The following is a 21,921-nucleotide window of genomic DNA, read 5'->3' as shown; positions in this document are numbered from 1 at the left end:
GAGCAGAGAGATGGCAGCAGGTAGCAGTCACAGATATCCTCTCATTACATCGGAAGAATAGTCTTGGCCAGAATATATTTACATATACGGTGTAGTGCGTACAGAAGAGTGACACATTTTACTCACCACACAATTTAGATACATGTGCATCATATGTTCCATTATTTCTTTAAGATATTAAGAGCCAAAGTTGTGCAGATTCCATAATAAAGCAATCTGGCCATCTCTTATATGGCAGATACACATTGAACAAGACTTCATCTCTTCTGTATCAAAGTGTCTTGTTGGATCAGTGTGCGCGATTTCACATCTGTTTAAAACAGTTCTACTCTCAGGTCCTGTATTCCATCAAAAATGCAGCACAGATATGTCATGACCTCAACAATAAGAGACAACAGTTTGCAGGTGTGTTTGAACACAAATCCATTCGGGAGAAATTCCTATTCCCAAGATGAGACCAATCTGAATCACTCATTATATGTTTTCAGATGTTTTAATAAAGAATTAAAACAATATGTGAGAGATCTGGTATATATGAATGTGTGTTTGAAGTAAGTGTGTGTGTGTGTGTGTGTGTGTGTGTGTGTGTGTGTGTGTGTGTGAGTACCAGTCTAAGAAAGAAGGGAAAAAACGAAGGAAGTGAAAGTTGGTGGTAAAACTGAAAGAAATGCTGTAAAACGAACACGAACAAACGAATATCAAAGTAATACAACATCCTACAAAGTACACAATTAAACACAAAAGGAGATGGGGAAAAGGAGGCTGAAAATCAAGTTAAGAACAAAGAACTGAATACTTTAAACCTAAAACATTCACAGAGCTGTGGCTTCCTCACCGACACCCGGTTGTAGTGGTGTTAATTAAACGGCATGTCAACTGGGGGGGTATCACACCTGCACGTAGATGCTGGGGATACTTTATCATTGCTAATGCAGTGCTAATTAAAAAGGAAACATACCAAGGAGTTGAATTAATGCCAGTTTTGCTCCTCAGATTAGGAAGGCAGCGAAGCAGAGCATATGATTAATTCATTTTTCTCCTTAACACTGGTTTCACGTTAACTGTAAAGGAATCCTGGGAAATCAGCACAAATCTGATTATACAGGTGTGAAGTTGAAACGTGGGTGGTCTGGACACAAATTAGGGCCAGTCTTTCATAAATGACATTCTCAGTAGAGATTTTTTTTTTTTTTACAGTGTGTAATGCTATTTATTTAGGTTCAGGTGTTAATTTATAAACCAGAATTTAATGTGGAAAGAAGGGTCCAGTCTTGTGCAATATTATAGCACTGCATCTGGCTCCCATACAGTTTAAGCATTACTTTATTAATACAAATCTTTCAGTGTCGATGCTACAAGAGGACTGGCATCTACATAATGTTTTGTTTTCTTGCGTTATCCATCCATCCCCATACAACCCTATCTATGTGTCTAGGGGCATTGCAGACACACAGCACATCCCACACCACACACAGTAGTTTCTCTCATTCAGCTACAAAGAAAGTTTTTGATTGAGCTTTGACCATAATGGTAAAAAAGCAGTGTGTGATACAGAGCAAAGGAGAAAATCTGCAGGAAAATAATGGAAGCACAAAGCGATTTTGCCAATCATCAAATGTAGTCAACACTGGGTCAGTGACCCTCCCAGCCAGCTGTAATTGAATCCATAAATCACCCATAAACCTAAAATCTTTATGGCTGACCGCAGTTGAGAAAGCAGCAAAAACAACAAGGTATCAAAGAGCTAATTATGATCAATTCATTGCAACATTGCTAATGACTGGATGACATGCTGGCCTTCCACTAGCTGTAATTGTATCATTTTGAGCATCACTGTAGCAAAGTTGTAACCAAGTAGGTAGTTAGTTAACACAACATAACTAGCAAGTTCATTACCATTTAAATCCTTAATCCTTTTTATAAACTCTATCAATTGGCTTGTATTGGACACAGCTTTGATGACAGATCTTAACACTTTTGAAATAGCTGCTGTGTCTGCTCTCCATCCATCCATCCATCCATCCATCCATCCACTCACCCACCCACTCATCCTGTTAGATTCTGATTTTATCCTTGTGTTATTTTAAAGCAGGATGTTTAATAGTCAGGATGTTATCTGACTAATGTCGTCTGAGACCTGTTGATTACTACAAATCAACCTTTTGTTGAAGGCATTTCCCCACCATATGACATGAATCAACATCTAACCTTTTGTTCTATACCCAATACAACATCTTCCCTTCGGACAAGTCAGCAGAGATAGACCAGATGTGAGCCTAATCCTCTGTTCTCTGTCTTTCTGATGGCCAGTATAGTGTGGCAAATAAACCAGATCTTCTATAAAGCAACACTTTGCTGATCTTTTCTGCATCTGTGATCTAACAAGCCACTAATTCACCGGTTCCAACCTTATTCCTGGAATACCCCTTGTCCTGCACATTGTAGTGTTTTCCCTGCTCAAACCACATCTCATTCAATTCAATCAGCTCAACAATAGTCCTTCCTGAGTTGAAGTGGATGTATTAGAGAAGACAAAACACTAAAATGTGTAGGAAAGGGGGAAATTCAAGGACCAGAGTTGTGAACCTGTGCACTAATTCATTGACAGCACTTCATACTTTAAATGTTTGCCTGAAGGAACACACATAAGGCAGCTCAATTTCATCCCTTTATTAGTAAACAACTCAAGTTGGGACCTGAATTCAACACTGCTTTATTACTGAACACCAGTGTAACTGGTTAATATGCTAGACCAAGAATGATTTTCCACAAAAAAAAAAAAAAGTTGTTATGACCTGACCTGCATTCTTACTGTTTTTTCTCAATGGGAACCCTTAGCAGAAAAAACTAATATCAGCTGTTAATATCAGCTGGGAAGTGCCTTTTTTTCCACATATCTCTCCAGGATGGGGTCTGGCATGCAGTATCATAACGCTGTTTCCTAAATGACAAATTCAATCTACCTTTTCCCTTCCTTCAGCAGAAGGAGGAGGAATGCATAAAAGAATAATTGTTGGATTGTGCATTGAGGAATGGGTGATGACAGACAGCTTTATTTGCAATCAGTGTATCCTCCTGTTACTACGACTTTGATTTCTTCTGGGGAACAGCTGTGTGAGGATGGGCAGTGAGGTTATTCCCTTCCTAATTCTCTCTCTCTCTCTTTTCTACTTTGTCCTCTGAAGAGAGCCATGATTCCATCTGGCTCTATTCCAGAGATGCAGTTTACATCCTAAAGATTTGCAGATGAGTCCTTGCCTACACCAATCACCATGTGCCGGTGCAAAGCATTCTGGACCAGAAAATGGTATTATGAGGAAACCAGAAGAAAAAGGAGGAGGAGAGCGGTGATTAAAAGTGTGTTTTTATGTGGGACTGTGAGACAGAAGGTCGTATATGTGACCGTATGTGAAAATCAGAGCAGATTGAAGAAGACCTTAGATCTACATATGGTGGATCAGAAAGTCTATTATTGCTCACAAACACAGACGCTCCAAACCGGTCTTGAAAAAAAAAATCGTCTGTGCACGTAAATGTCACTACGCATCAGTAACACTGAAGAGGGACATTCTTTTCCACTGAGTTAGCACTCATCTCAGCTATAATTCTCCCTCTCGCTTTGCTAGGCACAAGCCCAGACAGCTACTAATTTCAAAACCTATGCATGCTCAGCTTGAATAATAAGTACAAATTAGTAATTCTAAATCACAGATATAAAACAATTGCATATGTATGCAGGTGTCTGTGTAGGTGTGTTGTGTAGCTAGCTACAAGTAGTGATGCTACTATCTTAACATCATTTTTAGTAGCATGACAGTGTCGGAGTTTTTTTTTTTTTTTTTTTAAATAATGTAGTAATAATGCAAGCTTCTTTTTCACCAAGGTACTTTTCCTCTTTTCACATAAACAGTTCAGCATTATTCGTAATCAAACAAATCACAAACTGTTGTATCCACCCCAAACCAAGTTCAATACTTCTAATTATGTCTAATACTTCTAACAGAATGTGCATTAGTGAGGAGAGTAACAGAATTGTACTACAGCTACAGATGATGCATTCTTCTAATGACAAAAACACGGCCATATTTATCACTGTTTATGAAGGTGAAAGATTCACACTGCAATAGATACAGACTTTTTGGATCCTATGCAAACTGGAAATGAAAAAAGTTGATATGCCAAGATAACATTCAAGAAGTTCTCCAATGTCTACATTCTTGCTAAAAACAAAGTAGTAGCTGATTTTTCCTCCAAGCTCCAGGTAGTTATTGTAAAACCCTGTATACATGCACATACCAGTCTCTACCATGGCTGCCTTGACCGCGGTGATGTAAAACACAACTTTAAGGACACACAGGTGGGAGCCCACTAAATTTTTTTTGCTATTGGTGTTAATTGTCCAGCTGGTTAAGTTATGAGGGTCATCAGGAGTGACAACATTAACATTTGTCTATTTTATTTATCTGACTAAGCAGTGAATGTCAAAATAGGTAGCTGTTTTGACCGAGCATGACAGCTGACTTCAAGTATTTATAGTGTCAGCCAATATGAAATAACAAGCAAAGATGACATACATTATTATTCATATCACAGCAAACACCCAAATGCAGCTATTTCATGCAATGTTACATGGATTACAATATGCCCATTAACATTATCTAACTAGATGTTTCCAGAAATGAACTGATCCAAGTGTAGTGGGGTGAGCCCTCTCTGTATCTGTTGCTTTGTTGATGATTTGTTGTTTTACAGTTAAGTAATGCTAGCTGCTTCTTACTAAGTCTACCTTATTTCTGGACAGAGAATGTACATTGTTATTTTGCGCAATAAATTATCTGCACAAAGGAAAACACAAACAGTTACTTTTCCTCAGTTTTACAAAATAACTTCACTGTAGTTAGCTCCTTTTATTTAGTAGCTTGTAGTGTAGCTAGCAACTTCATCAAAATGGTGTTTTGGTAGCTTGACAAGATACGAAAATTAGCTTCCTCAGCACTGGAGGAGGTATAATGCCCAGGTCTGTATAAAGATAGGAAATGAATCCTTGTTTGCTCAGCTAATCACATCTATATCCCCTGCGCCTCTATTTCTCTTTTTCTCTATTTCTGTTTCACTGGGCATTTTATCACTTTACACACTGATAGATGTCTCCCCCCTCCCCCCGCAGCCAAAAGATTAATTTGTTTAAGCAGAGCTGAGTACTTTGACTGACCTTGGAAGATGATGATTTTTTTTCCCCCTCCTCACATACTCTCTCGTCGTCTTATCTCTCTTCCCTTTGCTCGGCCAGCTTTCTGGACTCAGCAGGAGTGTGAGGAGAAATATGTAATATTTTTCTGCATTTAAAAAATATGGAAAAGAAATGCAGAATATTTACTACCACCAGTGCTTATCTCAGCACTGTGTGTAACATTTAGTGTCCTGTGTTAAATTAGAATGGTCCATCGTGAAGTCTTCTTCACCATATTATCATACCTGAATATAGACCAGGAGGTAAGAGAAGCATCAAAGCGAATGTTTGCTCTGTCAATTTGTCCACATGTCCATGCCTGCAGAGAAATTAGAATAGAGAAATTTAATGAGAGATAACTGGTTGTGAGGCACTAATGCAAGAGATGAATTTTTTTTAAAAAAATGAAAAGGTGCTTTTTTTGTGTGTGTGAGAAACCTATTTGATAATCCTACAGAGATCTGGCCAGAGTTCAACCGACTAATGTATACTAGCAGATGGTGATGTTTCTCTTATGTTAAATCATTTACAAATCTTTGGGTCACGCAAGCATGCTATACCTATTCAAGCTATTCTATTAAACTATCACTTTCAATTGTGAGAAGTCCTTTTAGAAATTGTTTTTCTGGTCATAGGAAAAAGATAATGTCTGAAAAGATAATGTAAATCACAGAACCTGAGAAAGAATCCAGCCATGAGGTAGCCATTTTATGTACAAAAAATCCACTGTCAGGGCCTAGAGGTAGAAGTGACTATATTTAAAGGCAGTTTTTCACTCAGCAATTGCGGATTAGATCCCACAACCTGGATGTGGAAGTCTCTGCCAGCTGTTGTCACTGATCCTCTCATTGTCTCATTCCTTCGGCCAGATGGATTTCTCAGCACTGTTTGTTTTCACTCCTTTCCCCCCCCCCACTCCTCTCCTACCTGTGAGTGACAAGTCTGAATTGCTTGTCTGAGAGGGGTGTCAAAGGAAACAACTATAGCTTGAGGATATGGCCAGCGACTTATATACAGTGTTATAACCATTGATGAGTGAGAGTGAGAGTGAATCTTGATCTGGGATAAAAAAAAAAAAAATTAAAAAAAATCTGCTTTCTCTGATCTGGCACCAACACGTTATATTGCTATTGATTTTGATTTTTCCATTATTTAAACTCTTTTAGTGACACCTTCAATATTATTGGCATCATTGTGCTAATATGAAACTGAGCTTTTGTTACGTACATGGGAAATCTTTTATAACCAAAATGTAGCTGGTCAGATTGCTGACTGTGATACATAAGGCAAGAGATAACAGGGTCTAGCAATGAATACATCTATATACAGTGCATCACACGCACACTCCCACACACACATCCTCTGATTAAAGCTTGTCAGTCCCATGTTTTATCATTGCCTCTACAGGTTAAATGGTTTGTGAGACATTGCAGTAGGTGCAGCTGTCAGCATCAATTGTGCTTCCCTGTCTGAAGAGTGATTAAACATACAGTAGCCATTTTTCATGCTTGTTCCAGCTGAGCTGTGGTTTGCATAAGCAATCAGCTTATTTATTCTTCAGCTGATTCTTCAGGCAGAAAGAAGTGCAGCAGGGGATACTTTGTGCACTCCTCATTTATTCATTGCTCAAATCTATGAACTTCAGAATGGAAATGGAAAGTAATCTCACATAAATATGGTGAATTGGAAGAAGTATGAGAACATGTCATTTTTATATGCTATCATAGTATCTAAAAAGTTGCAATAAGCTGGACATTAGGAGTTGCAGTCAACATGCAAAAGAGTGAGACAGGTGGAGTTATAACAGTGAACGCTTTGGTCAGCAACTCGTGAAAGATGTCACAGCAGAGATTGTCTATTTTCAGTCAGCCAGTTTGGGAGACAGCTGGTTCTTCTGGACAGGCGGTCGAAAAAGGACAGCAGGTATTTATACAGTCTGATAGACACGAAGGACACAATCAGGGACATAGGCGAAAACTTCGACTACACTTTTGCACACTTGGTTAGAAAACTGATACATAACAAATACCTTTCAAGATGTTAAGGGGCATTTTTAATCCCAGAGTGCATTGCAACTGGTTTGATGCTCCTTGGTAATCATCTGAGTCTAATTAGTCAAAACGTCTGCATTCATGACAGTGCTGTCTCCTACTTATTGCTTTGCACCAAAAAGGGTTTAGAATGGTAGCTACATAATAAGTAAAATCTGTAATGAAAAATAATAGCCAGTCAATCTACCTGTTCTAAGTTGACTAAAAAAAGAAATTTTCCTTGATAAAAGTCTAATGAAACTATCAATTGATCACTAGTGCACTCAATAAAGACACTGGGTGAAACCTAAAACATTTTACAAATAAAATTTGTGTAATTCTTTCCCCCATTTGATTTGCATAATATGTCTAAGACTTGAAAGTATAAAATATTTGTATTGAGACACAAATTAAACAAAAAAAAGCAGAGATTTATAGGTTGCAAATCTCCTGCAGACTGGAACAGGTTTTCTTCTAGGATTCCTCCGCATTTGGCTCCATCCATCTTGCGCTCAATCCTGACCAGTTTCCAGGTTCCTGAACAATATGATGCGACCCCCACCATGCCCTGTAGGGATAGTGTTTTCATGGTTATGGTGTTTCGGGTTTCCACCCAATGAGCTAAACCCAAAAAGTTCAACTTTGGTTTCATCAGAACAGAGAACTTTATTCCACATGTATACTGAACTTCCAAACACCAGATAGCTAATGGCTTTCTTCTCAACATGCTTTCATAAAGCTCAGCATTGTGGAGTGCCCAAGCTATGGTTGTCCTGTGAACAACTTCGCCCCCATCTGAGCTGTGAATATCTCCAGCTCCTTCAGAATTACCCTTGGGTTTTTGGTTGCTTATCTCTGACTAATGCAGTCCATACCCAGTCGCTGACTTTTGGTGGATGGCCTCTTCTAGGCAGTTGTGTCATATCTTTTGCATTTTTAAATAATGGATTTAACGGGACTCCATGGGATGTTCCAAGTTTAAGATATTTTTTAGAACCATACCCTGATGTATACTTCTCCAGAACTTTGTTCCGGACTTGTTTTGATAGCTCCTTGGTCTTCTGATGCTGTTTGATTAAATATATTCTTTAACAAACTCTAGAGACTTTCAGGAACATGTGTATTTGTAGAAAGATCATGTGACACTTTAATTGCACACATAAGACTATACTGACTATCCCCCACTTCAATATTATGGGCTATTTTGTGCAGATTCATGACATATAATTCCAGTAAAGTCCATTTCAGTGCTGAGTTATAGCACTACAAAATACAGAAAAGTTTAAGGGGGTGAATATTCACAAGGCACTATATTCCTTTGTAGTATTGTTTTGGCAAATTCCTATGTACCTAAGTCATGACAGAAACAGACAATTTTTCTCAGGGTTCAGAAATGAAGAAGGTATTTAAAATGCAGTTAAATATAAACCAGGCACTAAGATTTCTCCTAGGTTTTTTTTCTGCAAATGGAGCACCAAGACCACTTTGGCCACTTTTCTCTGTCAGATGAAGTCAGTTTTTTTAGATGACTTTTAGGGCACCAACACAGCAATAAAGTTTGGGTCTTTGACTTTAGATATTGCATTAAGCAAGGGAATTTGGGGTAAGAATAAGAAGTGACAAAACTTCTGAGATTTCAACATGTCTGGCCCAATTAAGGTTTTATGGTGAATGAGATTTTGATTAAAATTGTAAGAGAGAAAGTACACTGAACATTCAAACCCAGCCTTATGAAATGCATAACCAGAAATAACTGAGGGAATTAATATGAAAGTGCTGCCAGGAAAAAAGTTAATTTTTTTTATATTAGGGAAAAGGAGGAAAGTGTCAATTTTCTGTAAGACAAAGCAACGTTAAAACTGTCAGAAGTAATTGAATGGGAGTTAGTACAGAGAAAGGGGCTAAAGACATTAGAGGCCAGGCCTATGAGTAACTTGAGTTGTATGGCAGCACTCTGTCCAGTACATCATAATGCAACTGAGCTCAGCTCATACCTTCTCAATTTTGGCACAGAAAGTTCACGACTAAATTGAAAAACAGGGCCTGACCTTCATCCTACACCTCTCTCCCACCTCGCTTCACCTCTGGAAGGATATCAGAATCATAAGTGAAAGAGTCAAGCGATTGTGTTGTTGCCATGGGGGCTTCGCCGTTTTGATGTTGTTGCTACATGTCGGTAAATGTCATAGCTGAAGTGCACTTATGACATTCGTTCTACTGTGACATTTCGAGTTCACACACATCCACACACAACACAGAGTCAAGAGTCACACAATATCTTCAAAAGTTGCAGAAAGCTCTGATCAAAACTCCTATTATAGCACTGATTGCTTGTGCTGACTTCTGTGACCTTGCTGTTACCTTGCTGTTATCATGTAGGCTCTATTGCTTCACTCAGACAGACACATAGTGCATCCTCTCCATCCTCCTAACTTTAATATTCTGACCCGGTACCTCACAAATCCAGAAAGGTAAGAAGGTATTGAAGTTGTGAACACCACGGGCTGAAGAGCTTGGTGACGCTTAAGACTGGGTCAGTATGACTGAACATCGTTATTGTCCCTGTGAGAATAAAAGGAAGTGGGGCAGTCGAGTGTATCAAACTCGGCAAAACTATTTCCTGTAGTGCTTTTTGTATTAGGAAAGGGAAACTATTGGTTATTGGATATTGCATGGACGCTATGAATTAGGGATGTAACCTGAATATAAATACATTATTCTGAACAAACAGGTAATGTGTTTCAAATGGATATAAAAATACAGATAGAAAGCACGCTAGCTTTTTCATAGACCATACTGATAGTGCTGGCATTTCAACCTATGGGTTTCTTCCAGTGCTTTCCAGTGTTTCTGGGTGTTTCCTTGTTTAGGCACCACCCACTTTGGGTTTAAATGTGAACAGAGATAGAGCACTAAAACAGATAGAGATAGTGGCAACGTGTTACACCCCTACTAAGAATGGCAACATGGAGAGAGCAGAGGACACCAACGAAGAAAAAACATGAAGGTTCACAGTCTACAGTATATAGTAGTGTAATGTATTAATGTTGTACATTATCATTAAATGATAAAAGCATTATGGGATACAATAAAACTAGGAAAGTTTTCTTTGTTCAAGAAGTCCTGCAAAAGAGATTGGTTTGATTAATACTATGAAAATATACAAATGCATTACCTAAAATTTCTGAAGATAAACTAAGGAACATAGCTGCTTCACTACTTCATCAACCAGAGAATACACAAAGAAACATTTTGATTGTGGAAAGAAAAGCACAGCTCCTCTCAGGGAAAAAAAAAAGTAATTAGATACAGGACGTGTGTGTTCATCGTGCAACAGTTCCAGGTATGTCTTTGCTGCAAATTTGTTTGAGATTGCAAAAAGTCATTAATTTAGAGAACTGTCATGGAGCTTTCCAGAGGCACACAGAAAAAAAAAAGGTATCATTCAAATCATTTACATGAAAATATGTTTGCTATGCAAGGAATGGAAAGCAATAAGAATGATATTAAATTTCATCTCTTCATTCTGGTCATTTCAAGCTGAAGAAAGGACAGTAAAATGGATGAAAGTAAGGGCTAAGAAAGATAATTATATAGTTTAATTTCATACTCTTTCACAGCAAACTTCCATCCACCGTTTTAACTAGAGGTTTTCAACTCATTTTTTTTGCCACAGCGCCCATTAATAATTAGCTAACAAAATGAATTAGTAGTTAATATTTTTTTTAAACCCAGACTGAGTTCGAATAAAACACCCCAATCATTAGTATGTCTGTGTGTGTCTCAGTGTATACATCTACGTGTTTGTGTCTGTGGTGGACTATTAATCTGTCAGCATCCTCTGGGAAGTGGGCGAGGAGCTGCCTGTATAACTTTAGGTCCTCCTCGCATTTGTCCGCGATTCATCACAGAGTCTCATCGATCCCACAGATTGCTCGTTGACACATTCAGCAGAGCACTTGTCCACTAATTCCAGCCAGCTGCTGCTCCTTTCTTTCTTATCGTTCATGCCATCAGAGTTTCATTTAAAAAATGTAGAAAGGTCAGCTACTCTAAGAAAGATAGACGATGGGATCGATTGACACAAGAATGATGTTAAACAGTTTACTATAGAAGGTAATACTTTAGTGCAGTTCAATGGGATTCGACAAGACTACCTGGGATTTGGTTAAAATGGACTGAGAAATAGGGTGTGATTGAAAAGGCGTACTGTGTTCACTCCTCAAAGTGAACCCCACCCAAATGCAGTATGTTAAGAATATGAATATTTCCAGTATACTTGAGCCAAATTTCCAAGTATGCAACCTGAGACAGCTTTGTGGTGTAATGCATCCCACAATGCAACACAGCCATTTCATTTTTAAACAGCAGTAAAGGATTTCAGATGTGTCTAGATATACCAAATGTGGATGTTCCTTATTTCAGGACATGTAGACACAAACGTGATAAATTTATCATGTTTAATTTTGCATTCACACATACAGTTGTATGCAAAGCTTTGGGCACCCCTGGCCAAATTACATGTTTTGTTGATTTTTCAAGTTAAAGTAGTAAACACAACCATCCAAGATGAGGCATTCAGATCAGGAGATAAGCCAGCTCTCAAAACAGCAAGAGCCAATCTGTCTCATGGCATCAAGAAGGCAAAATATCAATATGCTCAAAAAATCAACAATAACTTCAGTGACAGTAAAGACACCCGGACCCTGTTGCAAGCCATTCAGACCATCACTTCAGACACATCCCTGCCGGATGCACTCAACCACTTCTACTCACGATTTGAGATACAGAACGACACACCTGCACAAAAACTACACACATCTCCAAACGACCAGGTGCTCTGTCTCTCTCCAGCCGACGCAAGAAAGACCTTGTCCAAGATCAACCCATGTAAGGTTGTGGGCCCTGACAACATACCTGGCCGTGTACCAAGAGATTGTGCTGCACAGCTGATGGATGTCCTAACAGATATCTTCAACGCCTCGCTGAGCCAGGCAGTCGTCCCCACGTGTCTCAAATCCACCACCATAATTCCAGTACCAAAGAAGTCACCTGTGTCCTGCCTGAATGACTATCGTCCCATAGCACTGACCCCAATCATAATGAAGTGCTTTGAGAGGTTAGTCATGCACCACATCAAGTCCAGTCTCCCAAACACGCTGGACCCACTCCAGTTTGCATACCGTCCAAACCGTTCCACGGACGATGCAATATCCTCCACTCTCCACCTAGCTTTTACTCACCTGGAACAGAAAGACTCTTATGTTAGAATGCTGTTCATCGATTTCAGCTCAGCATTCAACACAATAATCCCTCAGCAGCTTATCAACAAACTAAACCTGCTGGGCCTCAACTTACCCCTCTGTAACTGGATCCTGGACTTTTTAACTGAAAGACCTCAAAATACCTCTTTTGCACAATCTCATGTACAAAATACTGTAAATGAAATTGTGCATAAGAGGTATCTATGTAAAGTACCTATGTAAAGTCTTTGTAAAGTTTTTTGTAAAGTATGTATAGTCAACCAAATTGTTTTTCTTATACTACTATGTTCATATTTATGTTTAACTTGTATGTAGCACCTTGGTCCTGCGAGACACGACATTTCATTCCACTGTATGTCCACACATGTAGCAGAATGACAATAAAGCTCAACTTGAACTTGACAATGAACTACTAAAAAGAAAGAAAGAAAAACATTTTTCTGCAAATGTTAATGCACAACTACTTTATATTTGATGAACATAAAAATAGAAATATAGTAATTGAGGCATGTGGATTTGGATACCCTACTAAGTCAGTGCTTAGTAACACCCCCTTTGGCAGATATCACAGCTTGCAAACACTTCTTGTAGCGAGCTAGGAGTCTATCTATTCTTGGTTTAGAAATTTTCAACCACTATTCCTTGCAGAACATTTCTAGTTTGAGATACTCTTGGCTGCCTTGTATGCAGAGCATTTTTAAGAACTACTCTTCAAGTCAGGAGACTGTGAGACCATTCCAAAAGCTTCAGCTTATGTTTCTTGAAGTAGTGGATTTTGACATACATTTGGCACCATTTTACTGTTGTAGAAGCCTCTTTTCAGCTTCAGTTTCTTAACGGTCACATTTGCTTCCAGAATTTGCTGATATTTAGTGAATCCATTCTTCCATGTACCAGTGCAATGTTTCCTGTGCCGCTGGTTGCCACACAACCCTGAAACACAATACTTTACCATTTGGTGAAAAGAACACCTTGCCAACTGTTATCTCCCCTGCCCAAACATAACTTTGGTGATTGTGTCTAAAAAGTTCCATTTTTATTTCATCAGTCCACATCACTTCTTTCCAAAATGCCTCCAGCTTAAATAGATATTGTTTTTCATACTTCAAGCATTCACTTTTGTGGTGAGCTCACAGGTAAGTTTTCTTGACTCTTCCATGCAGATCATGTTTGCGCAATAAGTGCTGCATGGTAGAACAGTGCACCACCACTCCTTGCTTTGCCTTTCTATCTGAGAGTTTTCTTGGTCTTCCAGATCTTGCCTTGACTTCCACAGTTCCCCTTAACTGCCATTTCTTAATGACATTTCAGACAGTGGAAATTATGAGCTAGAAGCACTTTGATATCTTTTTTTATAGCCTTCCTACATAGCCTTCATTTTTAGATCCTCTGTCAGCTGCTTAGAGGAGCCCATGGTTGTTGAGTGTTATCACAAGGTTTGAGGAGTCAGAAAATGTATTATGCTCTGATGACGATTCCTAATGACAATTCTTGACCCGAGTAAAGAGTCCTAATGAGTCAATTAAGGCCTAAAAAGTTACGTTCTTTGACTTTACAACTAAAACTGTGTTTTTACACATGCCATAATTACTTACATCACAGATTTTAAGCTAGAATTATTGCCATAATTACTTACATCACAGATTTTAAGCTAGAATTAAGCAAGAATTATTATTATTATTTTTTTTTGTTTATAAATCAGAATCCAAAAATGAAACTTGTTTTATGACAGATTTGACAACTAGGGCCATTGTCTCCAACTTCAACACATTTATGTCAAAGACATAGACCACAAAAGATCTTGTGTAAACATTGTGCTACACTGACTAGTTAGAGATACAAGCATACTTCAAGTCTCAATTTGATCCCAGAAACAACCCTAGACTAACCTTCCACTTGTTTGCTTCTAGGAGGAAAAAAAAGCTGTTTACACTAAAAAAAAAAAAAAAAAAAAAAAAGAGGCAGCAACACATCTGTCACCCTCTTCAGAGACCCCGCTGCCCCTTGTGCCCCCTGACTTGGCCAGCTCTCCGTCTTTCTTAGGTCGAGTGGCCAAATTCATCTATAGACAAGGTGATGAGAAAAGAAAGCACGGAAGGAGAAGGAGGGGGAGAAGAAATATCCCATTAAGTCGAGGAAATTGGTACATGCTGTGCCACGGCACAATCCAATCACCTTTCCCATCTCTGCGGCTCACTATACCTGACGCTTTTTCTGCTCAGGGAAAGGAGTCTTCTGCAACTTTTGTTTTTAGATGCGCCATTACTGAGTGGGGAGGACAAGGCTGTGTGTCTGAATGTGTGAAAGAGAGAGAGAGAGAGGGTGAAAGAAAGAGGGGGTGGATGTAGATACCTATGATCAGTGAGTGCTCAGGTGTGTGAGTGTGTGTGTGAGAGAGAGAGAGACTGTGTGATAGAGGACTCATTATTCTGAGTTATTGGTGGCATGATGTTTAGTAATCAGCTTCCTCACACATATACTCAAGAGGCCTGAGCGGTGTGGGAGAACAGAACCCATCTATAACACGTGATCTGACGCTCATTCTCACTGCCGCAAATGACAAAACCTTCTCTCTTTCTGAACGATGTCTGCATGACAAACAAGGCAGCAAAGTACGTCACAAATGAGGAATAAAAATGACAGGCATGCTGTTATAGGATAATAATCAGTTATGGGGTGGTGTGATGCCCCACCCGAAGTGGATTATTTTCCTTTAACGGCACATCCCAAAGTGTTTTGTTCCTCTTGTACCACAGCAATTTGCCAATGCTTACAATTTTTAATTTATTAACGTGCAACACTTTGTCCTTTTTATCCATTTGTAGTTACACTAAATGTTATGGGATGTCTATAAGATAAGTGATAACATAAACTACCTTATGTTATAGCCATTATAACAGTTCTTACCTCACCAGCCTCACTTTTTTCACCCTCAAAGTTAATAAGAAAAAAAAACAATAATCCATTTATTATTAGCTTTAGATTATGTAGATCAACCATGTAAGTCCCACTGAATTAGGTGTTACTATGGAATTGATATTATATTAGAATCAGCACATTAATATACACTTGTCATTTGAATTACAGCCAGCACTGTTATAGAAAATGAATCAATACCTTCTGACCAGTCAGATTTGAGAGTTCAACTGCACTGTTGTATAAAATAATACACTGCTTTGGAATGTACAAAGTTAATGCAGAATAATTGTGATGATATTGTCACACTAACATAAATGTTAAGACATTATTGCAATTTCAAGAAATCTGTAAAATAGGAAAGCTGTTATGGAGAGAGATATGGAGTATTTGTGTAATTATCTGAGGAAGATTGTGCACAGGTACTTACTCAGAGCTATAACTCTGATCCAGATCCACTGTTTACCCTTTCTAGAATTATAAAGAGCCCCAAAAGACACACAAGCAAAACACACTTCTAACCCCCACCACATCATAGCACCTCTCAAAATTCAGATGCACTCACAGCAGTACTTTTGGCTAGTATTCCTCAACATACCCACACACTGACTGACACACACATACACAAACTCTAACACAAAAGCCACAGATGGTTGATTAAAACTAGCATGAAGTCTACAGGATCACAATGTGCATGTGCAAGGCTATTATTTCTCTCTCTGGCCTTTGGCTCTGGGCGTCATGAACACAGATGTGTTAATTACACTCCAAAGATCAGCAATTATCCACTAGGCAAGGGAAGGAGAAAAGCAATCCCATTGTAACCACAGGTTGCATCGAGACTACATCAACAATCCTACTTTACAAGCACAGCTGAATGTGACATCTCCAGATGACCTCATCATATGTGCCAGTGTTTACTTGATGTGAATATTAGACGTCACCTAGTCTTTCTGGACCTCAAGTTGAATGGCCTGTTTGAATAGTCTAAAATTGCATGCTACAGAGAGCTGAACACTACCACAAAAAGCAAACTTGGCTAATGAACGAATGCCAATGATCCCATTTGCTTAATGCTAACTGACCTCTAGTAGATTTGATTCATTATTACAGATTTTGGCTGAAACACTCCTTTTAAAGGAATATGTTAATTCAGAGCCTACACTGGCATAATAATGGCCCTGTATCAAAAAAGAAACTTAAAAAGCTCTATCATCCTTGACTGAGTCTTTTTTTTTTTTTTTTTTTTTAACTGAGCCAAGCTCTAATGGATAGTTATATTGATTCCAGAGGACTAGTTTTGCTGGCAGGTGTGTGGGTGTTTACAATGGATGAGAGCCCCTGTCACTTTCCACCTATCACCTTGACGATAAGTCCATACTGATTGCGTTTCACAACCCGTACCGATATACGTTAACAGACTTTATGGACTGTTGTTCCGGGATAGCTGTCACTCCGTGAGGGATTGAAATTCTGCTTAAATGGAATTCTGGAGGTGCTGGATAGATGACACACAGACAAAATGGAAAGTAAGTCTCACTGAGCTCTTGCTTCCTGCCCATTCCACTTGTAAAAAAATATTCTCCCACTAAAGGGTCCTCCACAAAGTTGGCGTTAACATTCACAGCATCTTTTACTGCCTTCAGCTGGACATCCTTTATAGAGGAATCGTCTCCCACTGTGTTGGATCCCACAGTGACGCCAGTCTTACCACTGTGCCTGGGCCTGTGCTAATGCTACTACTAAGGGTGTGATTGTGTGTAGAACATGTGTGTGGGGCACATGAGTAGAGCCCAGAGAAAAAACATGTATGACACTGTTTGTTGCATAAAATGCACCCACTGGGCCTGATTTATCAAGCTGCATATGATCAAATACATTCATAAATTGCTCACAGGAGATGTGGTATTAAAGAAAATCCAGTCAGTTCAGAAAACTTTTCGTGTCCTATGAGAGCTCCTGAGTTTGTATAAATTTACATATGAGACTCACTAACATAAACCATGAGTGATGTCCTTCAAATCACATAACTGTAATCTTAAAATACAGATTAATTGAAATTGAGTGAAATGCCAAGGAAGAGTTAATATGTGCTTACGACTGAGCTGCATTACTGGAAGATTTAGTGCACACAGCTCAATCTCTCAGCAGTGAAAAGTTAAGAAGGCTGCCGTCATTCATACTGACTCTCATGGAGTATGAGATATTAGTGAAAGAATTTAAGATGTTCATGGAAAATGAGCTTAAACAATCTTTTCCTTACCATAAATGTAGTCCACCAGCCAAGACGTGTGACGGTTAGAATTGTTGTTGAATGAAAAACATTTATCTTCTCTTTTTTCTGTAGAAACAGAATATGGGCATACTCCTCTGTCTACCCATAGCAGCTGACATCTAAATGATCCACTATGTTCATTTGCTGCCAGATGTGCCAGTGGCTGCATATCTTCCCTCCTCTCCAGTATTTTATGAGAAAAAAGCAAAACTGTTGATAATACAGTGAGTGGCTGAGTGGGTTTCTATGTGTGGAAGTATTTAAATGGATTATTTAAAAAAAAGAGAGAGAGAAAATTATTTGTGGACTGAGAACTGAGACATTTCCTGGGAACTCCAGAATCTTCTACCAACTACCATGCTCTCCTCTCAGCCAACCACTCAGCAACGTGCTAATAAAACTCACCTGCATGTAATTTACTAATCACCTCTTCATCTTAAAGACTTCTCAGGGTGGTTTGTTCATTGCTAAATGCTGCCTGACATTTTGGATTGTTGCCTTGAACTGTTTTATTATTATTATTATTATTATTATTATTATTATTACATAAAACTCATTATCTATTAACCTGTGTATGTCTCTGTTCCAGTGTAAGATGTTTTGACAAGAATATAACATGTTTTGTAATGTCTAATATTTAACATAATTTTTATTTTTATAGGCACAAAGAAAATTGTGTTTGGCAATATACAGTATAGCCTCCCGGAACAAACCAGGATGCAAGTACAGTTCAAAATGTTTTGAATATCTCAGATATATCAAACATTTTGAATATCTACTGGTTTGTCAACCTTTTCCAGCCTCAGAAGCACTTTGCTTGCACAGCTGGTGAAGGAAACGTATGAAGCATCCTGTTTCTCTCGAAACTCTGTACACTACGCTTTTACTCCATCCACTTTAGTCCTTGTAGGTGTTTGTAAATACAAAGATGCACAATGCACCTGCAGCCTAGTTGCAAAAAAGTATGTGATAGAAACGTGTTTATGAACACGTTTCCAACTCTGACACCAAACAGCACAACGGGACATTTTAGAAAACAAATTCTGGCTTGCTCTTAGAAATTACTATAGTCTCCCACTTTGTTTTTACAACCAGGAGGCATGGCTGATGTCAGAGTGACACGTATCACTTAGAAGCATAGAGTTAAACTACAGAGAGAGCATACTGGTCAAATGCTTGTTTTCCTTCATGGATAGCCTGCAGCATTACCAGCACAGAAATTGTCTGGACTTGAAGTGGCTGATAGCCCAATGGCTCTGGATTCCACCACTACGTTATAACAATTAAAAACAGCTCTTCAGTAGCTTTCAAATGAAACCAGCCACATGCCTCTGCAGTTTATAGTGGGCCACAAAATTGATCATTTTAACTGACTTTGGAGCTATTTTTCCAGCTAAAGTGATACCTCAGTCACTGCCACAAAGTTCATTACTTTTCAATCAATCGTTTTCAAAGTCAACAGGTCATAGACTTTGTTTATATAATCAATCAAATTTTTGGAGAACGAGTCCATGGGACAGCGAGAGCCCGGTCACGTTGGCCAACCCTGGTGCACTTTCCGGGGCTTGCCCTCTTGCCTCATCCTAATTGGAAACAAATGCTCGCAGACCAACACACAGAAGTAGCTACCATTATCACTACCACTACAGTGCTAGTTTGATGCTGTTATTTTTACATAGTGTGCACATTATGAGCTGTCTGTTCTACACATGCTGGCACAGGTTTTCTTTTCCATTTTTAGACACCATACTGATGGCAAAAATTACCACCAGCATGTATAACAGACACCAGGGTTTTAAAAACATTCATATTTTAACTCTATGCTCAGGGTTCTATAGGCTGGGCTACTGGAGCAGACCACTGACCACTGTTAGTGAACTCTGCCTTTGTTTTGTAAGCAAGGTTGCCAGGGTCCCCGTATAAAATCTGTGTATAAAATATGCTGCAAATTAGAAATACATGTGCACCACTGTTAACTTGTTTCACACACAAATACTGAGGAAAAAAAAAAGAAAAATGTATCTACCTTTTCCTATGCCTGAACATTTTGGGCTACTTCCAAGTCTTTTGAATTTGAATAGTTTTTGAATTGTACTAGTGGTGCTTCAAACTCATGCCTTTCAAGCTCCACACAAAATAATATGTAGACAGACTGACATGCTGGCAAAACTATTATAAAGTGGCAGTTATGCTAATTTGCAGGGCTAATTTTTAGTGATTTTTTTTTTCTTAGTACATAAATTTTGTTTTCTCATGGGTGTGTATTTTGCGGTTAAACCGTAGGCTATGAGGAAGAGTCAACACATTTACAAACGCAGAGGCAAATCAAATAATGTGGGAGTCAATATACAAAATGTCAATATACATGGATTAAACATCCTGCTTTTGATAGAGAGTAGTAAAACTGGTCTGTTGATAGCATAACTTATAGAGAGAGTTGTGAGTTAACTGACTCATTGGTCATACATTCCCCTCCAAAAGTATTGGAACGGCAAGGCCAATTCGTTTGTTTTTGCTGTACATTGAAGACAGTTGGGTTTGAGATCAAAAGCTGAATATGAGGTGATAGATCAGTATTTCAGCTTTCATTTCCTGATATCTAGATGTGTCAAACAACTCAGGACATGGCACCTTTTGCTTGAACCCGACCAAGTGAAAAATATTGGAACATGTGTCTGACAGGTGTTTCTTGTTGCCCAGATGTGCCTTGTTAGACTAATTGACTAAATGAAATCATGAGCATATATATATATATATATATATATATATATATATAAGATATATATATATATATATATATATATATATATATATATATATATATATATATATAATTATATATATATAAAATCAGCCATAACATTATGACCACCTGCCTAATATTGTGTTGGTCCCCCTTTTGCTGCCAAAACAGCCCTGACCCATCAAGGCATGGACTCCACTAGAGCCCTGAAGGTGTGCTGTGGTATCTGGCATAAAGACGTTAACAGCAGATCCTTTAAGACTTGTAAGTTGCAAGGTGGGGCCTCCATGGATCGGACATGATGGCCAGCACACCCCACATGTGTTCGATTGGATTGAGATCTGGGGAATTTGGAGGCCAACACCTTGAACTCTTTGTCATGTTCCTCAAACCATTCCTGAACAATTTTTACAGTGTGGCAGGGTGCATTATCCTGCCGAAAGAGGTCACTTCCATTAGGGAATACCGTTGCCATGAAGGGGTGTACCTGGTCTGCAACAATGTTTAGGTAGGTGGTATGTGTGAAAATAGCATCCACATGAATGCCGGGACCACAAGAATGCTTGCCTTCACTCCCCACGCGCATCAGTGAGCCTTGGGCGCCAACGACCCTGTCGCTAGTTCACCGGTTGTCCTTCCTTCGACCACTTTTGGTAGGTACTAACCACTGCATACTGGGAACACCCCACAAGACCTGCCGTTTTAAAGATGCTCTGATCCAGTCATCTAGCCATCACAATTTGGCCCTTGTCAAAGTCTCTCTGATCCTTACGCTTGCCCATTTTTCCTGTTTCCAACACATCAACTTCGAGAACTGAATGGTCACTTGCTGCCTAATATATCTCAACCCTTGACAGCTGCTATTGTAACAAGATAATCAATATTATTCACGTCACCTGTCAGTGGTCATAATGTTATGGCTGATCAGTGTATATACACACACATACATACAAACATACATACATACATACATACTAGCAGACACCTGAAGGTTTTGCAGTAAAATCGACTGGTATTTATAACTATTCATGATTCCCTCCACCTTGATAAAAGCCCCAGTTCTGGCTGAAGAAAAGCAGCCCTAAAGCATGATGCTGCCACCACCATGCTTCATATGGGTATGGTGTTCTTTTGGTGATTTGCCTTTTTTTTTAATTTTGGAATTATGGAATTATTATACCTTTTGGAATTGTTCTCATCAGACCAAAACACATTTTGCCACATAGTTTGGAGTGATTTAGTTGAGTTTGGATGTTTTTTTGTTTTTTTTTTTGTTTTTTTTGTTTTTTTTTTTTTGTGGAATTTCACATTGAGGGTGGAAAAAGTTCTGACGATCTATCTTGGTTTTATTTTTTTTTTACATCACAAAAATCTGCCATTTTAACAGGGGTCTGTAGACTTTTTATATGTATATGTATATGTATATACCACTGTATATATGTTTTATATATTTTATATCCACT

At 38.6% G+C, this 21,921-nt stretch overlaps 1 long non-coding RNA gene across 1 annotated transcript; it reads right to left on the bottom strand.

Moving 5' to 3' along the window:
* Nucleotides 1–5,200: 5,200 nt before the first annotated feature.
* On the bottom strand, nucleotides 5,201–18,248 carry LOC113535330 (uncharacterized). The gene is made up of 3 exons (XR_003403587.3): nucleotides 17,704–18,248; nucleotides 5,476–5,549; nucleotides 5,201–5,336 (listed from the first exon to the last, which is right to left on the bottom strand). It is a non-coding gene; the product is annotated as an uncharacterized LOC113535330 (long non-coding RNA).
* Nucleotides 18,249–21,921: the final 3,673 nt, after the last annotated feature.

The sequence above is a fragment of the Pangasianodon hypophthalmus genome, chromosome 5, assembly GCF_027358585.1.
Source record: "Pangasianodon hypophthalmus isolate fPanHyp1 chromosome 5, fPanHyp1.pri, whole genome shotgun sequence".
NCBI classification, from domain to species: domain Eukaryota; kingdom Metazoa; phylum Chordata; class Actinopteri; order Siluriformes; family Pangasiidae; genus Pangasianodon; species Pangasianodon hypophthalmus.
The sequence above is the reverse complement of the archived record's forward strand: the minus strand, read 5'-3'. Positions and strand labels throughout refer to the sequence as shown.